The 12,038-nt window shown below is 42.4% G+C and overlaps 1 long non-coding RNA gene across 1 annotated transcript in view; it reads right to left on the bottom strand.

Moving 5' to 3' along the window:
• Positions 1–12,038, bottom strand: part of LOC140685663 (uncharacterized) — a 319,416-nt gene that overhangs the window by 223,323 nt on the left and 84,055 nt on the right. The window contains exon 3 of the long non-coding RNA XR_012058927.1: positions 4,464–4,680. This is a non-coding gene — a long non-coding RNA (uncharacterized lncRNA). The remainder of the gene's footprint in view (positions 1–4,463; positions 4,681–12,038) is intronic.

The raw sequence follows: 12,038 nt of genomic DNA on the forward strand, positions 1-12,038 counted from the left end.
CTGTCACTTGGGGACTCTCATTAATCTCAACTTGTCATCCTTGTTTATGCAGGTTATAATGGGCTATGTGTGTAAGTGAAACAAGACACTAAAAGGCTTTGGCTTTTTAACTCTTTGATGAGACTAGAATTGAAATACTTTCTTAAAGGGGTGACTTTGATTTGTACAGCCTGAAGGAACTGGATTCCAGACAGTGGTTCGTCCACTCCGCTATAACCCGCAGCCATCTTTATGTAGATTTGTAATTAAGAAACCAGAAAGAGAGGAGCTGGCTCCTACCCACTCTACGTTCTCGATATCTGTACATCTAGAAAAGAAAATCTCAGAGAAGAAAATCCGATTGCATTGCTCTCTGTCTTTCCTGGTCAACATCTGAAAGCTCTGGGTGTAACTGTTACATACGTTGAGTGAAAGAAAAGAAGCATCAGAGTGGTCAGAAAGGTCCTGGGGAAAAATTTAGATGTCAAGTACCATCGGTGAAGATTGGATCCATGGCTGGGATTTCAATGCAGGGAGTTGTTTCGAGGGCTACTATGGGATTTGTACTAAGATATAATTTATTGGACATCATTATTTATGATGTGAAATATGCAAACTGTGCATTAATTAAATTCAGGTGTCCCTACCTATAGCAAAACCTCTGACGATAATTAAATTATACAAAGTGACCCAAGTCAACAGATTAGAAATCTGAACAGAAATCTAAGAGCTTTAATAAAGTCATAAATCACTGTAAAGGAAAGGGTGGGTATTATTATTACATTGAGAGCAAGTCTGCAAAGAATGTGTAATAACAGAGCTGATGAAAAACGGATCTGAAATAGACCTATAAGGAACAAGGGGAGCTCATTTGCCCAGATGAAGCTGCTAATCAGAAACTGGTTTAAAAATCACAGTTTGGCAAAAACTAAAATAAACAATTTTTTAAAGAGTCCAGATTCACCACTTTTGACTTCCCCCAAAAATTCAAGTGGTCTTGTATTTGCTAAGCGTGGTGGGGGGCCAGGTTCGTTCTTTGGAGAAAGCTTTGGTTGGTAACTTTGAGTCTTCTGAGTAGTGTAATACCTTCGCACTCACTTCTGAAAAGCAGTCACTGTTATGCAAGGACTTTCCTCCCCAGGTTGGAACAGAATCACTACTTAGCATCAGACATCCTTTATTATGATTCTGTGATTCCATGTTTACTATTCTGTCCTCTCCACTGAGTCTTTCCTGTAGTGTCTTTCCTGTAGCAATACAGCTCTCTTTGACTGAATGCCTATTATGTGCCAAGCACTGTACTACATTCTCATCTATCTTCACAACAATCCTAGAAAGTAGATATTTTTTATCATCTCTGTTTGGTATCCAGATATGGAGTTTCAGTAATTTGCTCAAGGTTAAGACAAGGATGTGAGCCCAATCTGCCTGCCTCTAGACTCCAACTTGAACCGCCCTACTGGCTTACCTCCCTCTTGGTGCCTGATTTACCCTTGAGCCCCATGTCAGTCCATTTCCCCATTTACCCCTTGTCGCTCTGAGAACCTTCATGGCAGCTGAGCCATCTATGATGCCAATTCTTATTTACTTTTAAATCCTGCCCTGCCCCTCCGCCAGTGCCAAACACAAAGTAGTTGACAGTATTGGAGGGAGACAGTGAAAGAAAGAGGCAGATAGGAAGAGGGGATTGCTGAACCCAGTGACTGTATCAATCCAGCATAGAAAGCCATACAGTAAAGAAATACAGTGGAATGCTGGTTAGGAGACAGGGTGCCTCAGCCACCTCTATTGCTGGGTGGTGTGTGTTGTTGAGCAGATAATTCAGTCTATCTTAGCCTCCATTCCTCATCTATAAAATGAGGAGTTGGCCCAAGTGACCACTCTGATCCCACACAGCTCCCACGTTCTCTGATTTTAGATTCATTTCAAAGGTGTTTCCTCCCAGCCCCACCAGGGGCCATGATAGACCTGTCTTGTACTAATTCCTTCCATATACCAAGCACTTTGTGTCCATTAGCTTCCTGTGGTCCTCCTAACAATTCTGTAAGGATAGTATTATCATTCTCGTTCAGCAGAGAAAGTGGATCTTAGCAGGTTTACAAGCTCAAGGTCATGCAGTCAGTGAGAGGCTGTAAGGCAACCCTGATCTCATACATTTAGAAATTTACAAGTCTCCCCGAACTTGAGAACTGTTGAAACTCTTAGCTAAATGGCTTCTTAGAAAGCACAAAATACTATCTTGTGACCCCGAAAAGTTTCCAGTGCAATTTCCTCAATCAAAAGGAATCCGGGACTTGAGAAAATGAAACAATCCCTGAGATGTGATTTTTGGAATTGGCATTTTCACAGTCACAACTGCATCTCTAACCCTGGGCAAGCATCTCACAAAAACATCAGATCACTGCAAACCTGTCAACACTTGGCCGTCTCCGCCATGTCTCCCAAGGCCCGGCCCCCAGAGCACTTTCTGTCTGAACTGTTTGCTTGTCACTTAATCCCACACTCCTTCATCTAGCTTGTTGCTTCGTGTGCCTTACTCTTGCCTGGCCAACACAAACACAAGTTCCTTGAGGACAGAAACTGAGCTTTGTATTTCCTTCCAGCCTTACAGTATCCACAACCGAGGAGAACCCTTCAAATGATCCTCCCTTTCACTCAGTTTATTCATCACATTTTCAGCAGAGGATCAAACAATATTCTTTCTCGGCCCAAATTCTGGCGCCTTATAAGTACTGGCAACCCCACAGCCCAATTCTTACTTAACTGGAAACCACCCGAAAGGGTCTTCGGTACCACATCACGCTGCTGAGCCTGGGGTATGACTGCCAAGAATGGCGAGGTGGCAAGATGAAGATGGACAGAGGTATCTCCTGTCATCCAGGGAGGGGTTCGATTTTAATAGCATTCCCCAGGTGATAGTTTCCTATCAGTCCAAGGTTGAGCTGAAAATCAGGCCCAAGAAAGATGGAATATGAAAGAATCATCTCAAGATCCCAGGGAATCCCACGAGGCCCTTGCCTTTCAGTTTTGCCATGCCTGTCCCGACTCAAAGCTGAGAGAAACGACTTAAGATTCCTTCTACTCAGCAACCTGGATGAACTCAGTGCCTGACTTCCAGTTTAACAAATACTGCAGCAATAAATACTTCAGAAATTTCAAGATGACAGGACCTCAGTTTTTTTAAAAAAATGCACCAACTTAAAAGCATCACTCTGCCTGTAGAGCAAATGAGGCTTGGGGTAAAGGTCTTGCTGTCCCTTTGAGGACCATGAACTTTGCAAATCAAGAGAGAAAAGCCTTAATCACTGGCCCTGAAACTCACCTGTCCTGGCAGAAGACACTCTACAGGGTGCTGTATTTCACCTCTGCCAGGGATAGGCTGTGATACGACAACAGGCAGTTGCCACTTAGGACAGAGCTGTTTGATTTCAACAAAACCAAAGATACCTTCAGGAAACACCCTAGAGCAGTCGAAGTCCTTCCTTCTCTCATCTGGCAAGTTCAGGTGCAAAACATTAAGATCTGTCATGGAAGTTGGGAGACAATTTGTGTTTTCATTCACTAAAGAAATTTTTATCAACTGAAGATGGAAAGATAATAGTAGAACCAAGGACACTCAGGAAAAATAGTTGTTATGTGCTAAGTACATACTCTGTACCTAGTTCCTTTATGTATCTTTTTCAGTTAATCTTCACAAAGACCCTATGAAGTAAGATCTATGCCTCCTTATTTTGTCCACAAATACCTCTGAGACCTCTAGTAATAACATATTGATTAAGTGCTGGGCTTCGCATGCAAATCTAGATCCTCCCAGCTCCAAGTCCAGGCTGTGGATCACCAAAATTTAGTTTGTGTCTATCCCGGCAGATGGCTGGATATTCAAGGCTGATCCTGGGGCTTGATTTGCATGATTAATAAGGAAGAGTTGCCAACTTCCCTAGAAGCCTCCATTGGGCAGCACTGAGCAGGCGCACTGGGTCCCTCAGGCTTGTCAGTAAAAGGACAGGACATGAATCTAAGGCTCAAGTCAAAGGGGGACGGTGGGAGGGCAGACTCTGAACATGGTTTTTGAAAGTGCTATTGTTTGGAAAAGCTGCATGGTGTCAGGCCTGAGCAGGGATCCAGCTGTGAACAGCGCTCGGAGGAGTGTTGATGGGATCCGGGCGGTCCAGCTGTGAGGGGCCCGGAAGCGCTTGCAGAGATGACCCGCGCCCTCCCCAGCAGCTGCGGCCACTGACGAGAGAAACGACAGAGATTCGCGGCAGCCAGGAGCCACAGCCACTACCACGGCGTCAGCCTTACGCCTTGTCACAACACTTAAGTTACACCCACCAACCACGACAGACACAAAACAGACATGCAAGGTACAGAGAGGCCCCTGAAACGTGTGGAAAGGAGCGCAGACACTGGACCACGGTAAGAGCCTAACCCTGTGAGGAGTGTCAGAGGGGCCAAACCAGAGAAACCCCTCCTTGGTATCTCACCAGCTCCTGGACTTCGGCCCGTGGGTAGAAGGAGAAGGTGAGGTTTGGTCAGCTTGTCACCCAGGGATAACACAGAAAATGGCACACGCATGATGCAGAGGAATCGGCAGGGGCTTTGGTGTCCGAAGGACCTGGGCTCAAATCCGGAGGCTTCCGTGTCTTGGCTATGGAACCTTGATGAGTCACATACGCCCTGCTCAAGCCTCCCTCGTTTCTCCTTTATAAAGAGAAAAGTAGTAATTTCCTGTTAGACTTCTGGCAAAAAAATTAAATGAGATAAAATATAAATCATGACACAGAGATTTCTAAATATGTTCATTTTCTTCCCTCCTCTCGTACATTACAAAAGGGTAAAAACTGCTATTTTCTGCTCAGAAATCTCCTGGCGATGGAAGCCCAGAAAGGCTAGGTGAAAACTAAGTCATCTCTAGGGAATTTGAAGGGTGACACAGATTGCCTGCGGACATGTCACCGGGGAAAGTGAGCAGGTCACAGAAGAAAATGTGCTGAAGTGCTCAGAAATGCCCTTTCCAGCTTTGATTATTTCAGATTCCTAGCAGGGTTTAAGCACCCATGGGCAACACAGTACAGCACAGAGGGAACTTCCAACACCAGCAAGCTTTAAATCCATACCCTCCCCTAAATGGACAACTGTACTCGACACTGTCAGATGCAGAAGTTTGTATGTAGATTAAACTGTTTGAAAACTGTGACCTTGTCTTTACCTCTAAAGATTCAATCATCTTTCAAATCCAAGCTCCATTATCAGGTGCACAGGTCCAAGTGGCAGAAAACCCAACTTAAACTGGCTTAAGCTAAAAAAAAAAAAAAAATATATATATATATATATATATATATGGTTTGGGTGGCTGAGGGGTCTAATTCACCTTTGGTTCCAAGCTGGTGGAGAATTTAAATGATGTCAGCAGGACCCAGCTCTCTCTGCTGAGCTTCCCTGTGTTGGCTACATGCAAGGATCTGGCATGGTGGGCCACAGCAACTTCTCGCTCCCTTTGCCCAAAAATCCAGTCCAATAGGAGAAAGAAACTATTTCCAGGATGGCACAAAAAGAGTATTTGGAGTCCAGATTGGAGTTATGTACTTACTAGCAAAGCTAGCTCGAGCCAGGTGAGTGTACTGGGAGCATTAGCATGGCTCGGAGTATGTGATCCCCTGGGAATAAAGTCAGTACCACGTGGGCATATGGGCTGGGAGTGAAGAGGCAAGGTAACCTCAGAGTAAGCTGGAGTACAGCCCTTACATAAAAGTAGTTTGGATACCGCACAGAAAAATCAGCTAATGTCTGCTGTTACATCCTAGCCCCACAGAACAACGACCTTACATCCTTTATACGTTTCCTAATTTTCTTTGTGTCACTCCTATAGTGCTTATCACCTGCAACCTGGTATTTTAGGTTAATACTTTGTACCTCGAGGGCAGAGACTATTTTAAATGCCTTTGTCTCCATCAACATCATCTTTCACAGGACTTTGACCAGAGTGGGTTAATTAAGGGAATTTAATAGAAATGAATGAATTTAACATACACAAGCATTGGACATGAATAATTAAAGTCGAAAGTTGAAATAGCTGACCTGTAGAAGCAATCAAGAGGAAACAATGTTAGAATTATTCGGCTTCTGGAGGAGTGGAAGAAAAGGAAGTTGGGGGCTCTTTATTCAAAAATCGCTGTCAGAAATCCCCAACTTCCTGAAGGAATTTATTAAATAGATTGAGGGGACACATGGCTCGAAACCACCAAAAATCCTCCATGGAAAAGAAGGCTGAACATTCCGCCGAGTCAAGCCCTCAAGATAAATAACTAGAGAAAAATATTTCAAAAGGTGAAGGAAGCAGGTGAATTAATTGGAGTGGAGAGGATGAGCAGCAGGCCAAGGCTCTGAAACAAAGAAACTAAAACAAACAAACAAAAAAAATGGTTTTCCAGTAACTCTATCAGGAATTTGGGAGAAAAAGTTCAGATAAGAGAGAAATTTACTCTCAGAATTACCCAGTCTGTTTGCAGGATTAGATCTGGTCACCATCAAATCCCATCTGGAAGAAGTCCTCACAGCTACACGAGACAGAAAAGCTGATCGAGTCTCTTAAAGACGATCACACTCTGTTAATTAACCTCTGGGCCTCCTGGGTCGTGGAGTGTCGATCGCTTCCATCTTATTAGCGGTCACCAATTTTACGTCGTCAGGACTGCACAGCACACAAACAGGTATAAGAAACTCGTTACAGCCCTATTGTTGAGAAAAGCATTTCAGCTGAGAATATCCTTTTGAGAGAAAAAGATCAGTGTGTCTTGGGATCGGAAAATATTTGATAACACAGAACAAGAGATGGCCAAACTCTGGCCAGTGGGCCAAATTCAACTTGGTATCTGTTTTTATAGTTTTCTTGGCCTACAGCCATGTCCCTTCACTTACTGCTATCTATCAGATGCTTCCAGTGTCTACATGGGCAGAGCTGAGTAGTTGCAATAAGGATCATATGGTCCAAAACACTTAAACTATTTATCATCCAGTCTTTTACAGAAAGAGCCTGTTGATCCTGGCCGTGGAAGAAAAAGAATCCCAGCCCACCGAAAACAAGGGTGTTTTTTCGACCATTTCTCAAAGAATCAGCCATGTTTACACCAAGATGGTGGCAAGATAGTTTGCCATCATCAGTGATGACTTATGGACTGTGGGGAGAGAAGCAAAAGAGAGAGAAAGAATGGAGCAGGTCTGGTCGCTGGGAAGAAGGCTCAGTGAGGAACCAAGATGGGGTGCGATACGGGAGGGGGAGGTGCCTGTCAGGCCTCCCTGGAGAAAGGGGGGGAGAGAGAGAGCAGCAATTAGCAGAAAAGCATCCATGCCTTTGTCTGCCTCAAAGTGTTTCTCTTGCCTGCTACTGCGGCACATTTGAATGTTTTATTTCTTCGACCCTCCGAGCATTACCAAACAGTTATTATCTGAGCTTCTAACAAACAATTATTCCAGCTCCTAATTTATATTTCAATCATTTTAACTACTGATCTTATGATCACATCCAGGCTCTGATCACATTAGTGTCTATTAACTATGCAGCAACCAATAAAATCTGCATGAGAGACTTATTTCATATATACTCCCTTAGCGCAATTTATTAAAATAATGTAGACTATTAACGTTTAAACTAAATGTAATATATATATTTAATATAAAAATTCTCATTACTGTGATTAATAAAATTTTTAGTGTAAGCTGATATTTAGTTAGAGGAAATGAACAAGTTAAGCCAACTGAACCATTTCAGTTACATTAATTTAATTAAATATGACTTTTACATTACGTGGGATTAGGTCCATACCACGGATAATTCTAACATATTCAAAGAGTCAAAAAGTTGAATTCCACTATCAAAGTTACCATCAAATCACCAAAGGTCATTCTAGATAAAGCATAGTGACCGCTCTCACTGAAACCTCCTCGCTTTTCTAAGTATGCCGCGAGGAATTACAGAACTTGAAAAGTAACACAGTAGCACCACACTGTTTTCCTCTTTCAAAAAGTCTCATTGTTCAGGTTTTTGCTTTTGAAGTGCACTAGGCCCGTGCATGTGTGTGTGTGTGTGTGTGTGTGTGTGTGTGTGTGTCAGAGATGCAGAGACACAGACACAGAAAGAAGGACAGAAACAGATCTCATGCTGGTTCTTTGAATTATCTCCATTTATATGGAAACATACCCCAGAATGATTTCTTGAAGTATTTACTGGCTAAACTCCACCTTCTCCTGCCTGGACTCTTCCAGAACCACTTTGGTCTGGGCTGATGTAACTGCCCTGATACTTTCTAACTTTGCAAACTTGGCAAATAAGTACTTCAGCCCAGTGTCTCTGTCAGTAAAATGGGGATGTGAGGTTGTGAGGATTAAATGAGATGGGTAGGAAAAAATCCAGCCTATAATGGCTACCCCTGGGAACTGCATGTCTATGCTGCTGCCTCAGAAAATATTATGATTTATTACTTCTTCTCTTCAAGTATAATCTCATGGGCAGTGTGGCTGGATTATTTTCCACATTCCAAAACTCTTTTCCTAGATTGCCATGGCCATGAGCCCATTTCACTTCTCTCTTTTGCTCTCTTCGTTTTCTTTTTTTACTTTCTTTGTCTTCTGTGCAGGTGCATTTCATTGACACCTAAGTTGTTCCATGACCATTTGGGGCTAAAAGGTAGGAGAGGGGAGTGAGTAGAGCACTAGCACGGGGTCTGGTGGGTCTGTGGTTGAGCCCCAGTTGACTTGCTACATGACCTTGGGTAAGTGCTTAATCTTTTTAAGCCTTGACTCCCATCCGTGCCAAATGGGGATGGTCAATCATAATATCTACTTACGGGGGAGAGTGAACGCTGAATAATTACTGCAAAGAGTGATTTGAATTGTATCTGGCTCATATTAAGAGCTTAATAATAATAATAATAATATCAATAGTAATGGGAACCATGATTCCTAGAAAAATATCACTGCTTTTCCGGAGGCTGGATCATGCATTGGTGATGAGTTCTGAACTTGAGGAGACCCAGAAACATCTGTGCAACTAGCAGAGTATTGGACACTGTGAAGATTCAACTTCCTACATGGAAAAGAGGGTTTTTTCTATATCATCCCAAGCAAAGTCGCCGGTGCCCTCTCCTCTGGCTCTAGTGGTTTATTTAAGAGTCTGCTTGAGCATAGTGGAAGCTTCCAATTTAGCTAGAAATATAGTCCCTTTCAGAGAGCAAGATAAAAGCAACAAGAAGAAAACTTGCCCCTAAAATCTCCCACTCTCAGAAATGCACCAACAGCCCTGATGGTTGATAATCTGGTTTCATACCCAAAGCAAGATGCTCCTGCCTCTGCGGCTCAGAAGGGACAAGGATGGTGTGAAAACAAAATGCTGACTTTCAGGTGGAAGATCGGCCCTCATGGTTGTAATTCTGAACCCAGGAGAAGAACCAGAACCCAGCCAGAGTTATCACCCAGTCTCCTTAATAAATGTGGACAGGAAAATGTCAAGAAAGGTGCTGGCTAATAGGCTGGAACAGATATTCCCACACTAAACCTATCACAATCAGGTGGACGTATTTAGAAAGGATAGTCAGGCAATAATGGGAAGCAATTATTAAATGCACTGCAGTGAACTTCTGGAGACACGGAAGAGCCGGTGGCTGCCACTCCACGTCCTTCTCTGAAAGGCCTTTGATCACATCACCACTCTGTCCCTCCCCCTCATTCAGCAAGAATCTGGACTGAAGGCAGCATTGTTCAGGTGGAGCTCTCAGGCCTGCCCAGACCTCCCCTCCCTTCCTGCAACAAACTAGTTAATAGGACTTGTGTCATCACTCTTGTCAATTTCCCCTGCCCCATGACCCTTACTTTATTTCAAAGTTACATTAGAAAACTTCCCATCCAGTCTAGGAATCCATCTTTCTTTGGCAATTCCATTATAAGAGTTTTTTAGGGGCCCATGACATGGAGTCAGTCTCCCTGGTTTGAACTCTGGACCCGACACCTATTAGCTGGGCAATATGACTTCAACTTTCTGGGCTCATCTGTGAAATGAGGCTAATTAGCACAAGCTTCATTGTGGGGTGGTGTACAAACCAAATGACTCATAAAAGTTAAAGGCAAGTTATTTAAGCGAATGCTTTTCACATCATAAGTGCTCAGTAAATTTTTAGCAGTCATTGTCACCATCATAATAATTATCATTATTCTTGGGGTTATCCTTTGCATCTGAGGTGCCATAGTTCTCTGAATTTTGGAGCAGATATCATTTAAGGTCTTCTTAGACAGTACACAACATGGGATGGTGGCTGAAGCATTAGATTGGGCTTAAGATACCTGACTCCTTGTAAACTGTACACAAATAAGTTCTAATTACAAGGGAACTCAAAGACCATTTTATCCAGCTATAGAATAAAGATGAAGAATTAGGTCCATTGAATCATGTTTCAAGGCCTGACATCTCTTCCTTGGTCCTCTCTGTACTCAAGCACACGTTTTCTGACTAGGGTGGAGAATGTGGTCTGTGCACATGATCTGGAATCACTGTGGTTCACTCCCACCTCATTATGACTGTGCATTAACTGTTGGAGCAGTCAAGACATAAACCCCACCAAGCTAATCAGAGCCTTCCACCAGCACCCAAAGAAGCACCTTGGTTTCACTCTCTCACTCAGAATTTTGTCCTCCTGTCCTTCATGGTCACACTACTAGCCGGCGTCCCCAAGATGCCACATAGGACATCTGAGTTATTTTGCAAGAGAAGTGTTACATCAATCAGAAAAAGAGATACACTTCAACAGTAAATACAAAGCAAAAGAAGGGAAAAATCTGTCCAGTGAAAATCAGACTATTCTTAAAGCCAATTCTATTTTATGAATGTACCATGATTTTCAAAGGTTGACAAACCTCGTTGCCTGGGTCTAGTTATTCCATCTGCCAAGCTAAAGACCATAAGGGGCTTGGAACCATAAGGAACAGAATGAATCAAGACCTAAAAGATACCACCAAACACCATCTTCATGGAATCAGCCTTGCCCAGAAAGAAGCCCAACCCAAGTCTTTACCAAACTTAACCAAACATAGGCAAATAACTCAATCTCAGTAGCTTAGCTCCAGAGAACTTCTTTTTATCAAAATCCATACAGACCCAAACACCATAGCATGATTAGGATCTGCTTTTAAGTAGGTAATACATGGTTTTGTTTCATTAATGAAAGAGCCCTGTGTTGTCTGAAACAATAAAAAGAGACATTAACTTGGTCTGGGTTGCTATTTGAGCCTGAATTTTGAAAAGCTGTGTCTCTTAATTTCACCCTGAGTTTAAAATATGGCACACCTGGACAATCTGGTTCTCTCCAGGGAATGTACTAACTCTGGATTGTTTTATGCATTTGAAGTCTACCATATGGAGCAACTGTGTCATTAAGATGGGTGTTAAAAAGATTTGTTCGCTCAGCTAGATTTAGACAGATAATAATACTTGGCACTTATATAGTAACTTTCACCTGTCCATCTCAAAGTAAGCAATTTGTAAACACATATTGTTACAAACTCTTTATAAAACAGACCTATAGTAGCTTTTTTTCTCTGTAGAAGACAGTTCCTGTACCATACAAGAAGTCCACACCAAGATAAGAAATGGTACAAAAATAGTGACAACAACAAAGCAGTCCACGAATATTAACTACAGACTGTCTTAAACAGGAACCACAATCTGTCCTCTCCTGGCAGAGAAAGACGGGCCCACATATATGGCAAGTATTTGTTTTCTTTTGTCTAACATGGGCTCCATCAAAACAAAATTTCACAATAATCAGAAATACTGTTACTCAAATTAACTGTGAATGAAACTGGCTGAAACCTCACAACCGCTTTCACTTCAGTAATTCAATATTCTGACATTATATTAATATGTTTTAAGAATTAATAGGATTTTCCATAGTTGTCATACTGTTTGTATATCTTTCGGTTTATTTCTTAATAGGTCAGAACTCAGAGGTATAGAAGAGTGTTCATTGTGCCTTCCAAATAACTAATATTCCTCCTGGATTTAAATATGTGTG

Source organism: Vicugna pacos, chromosome 15 (genome assembly GCF_048564905.1).
Source record: "Vicugna pacos chromosome 15, VicPac4, whole genome shotgun sequence".
Taxonomy (NCBI): domain Eukaryota; kingdom Metazoa; phylum Chordata; class Mammalia; order Artiodactyla; family Camelidae; genus Vicugna; species Vicugna pacos.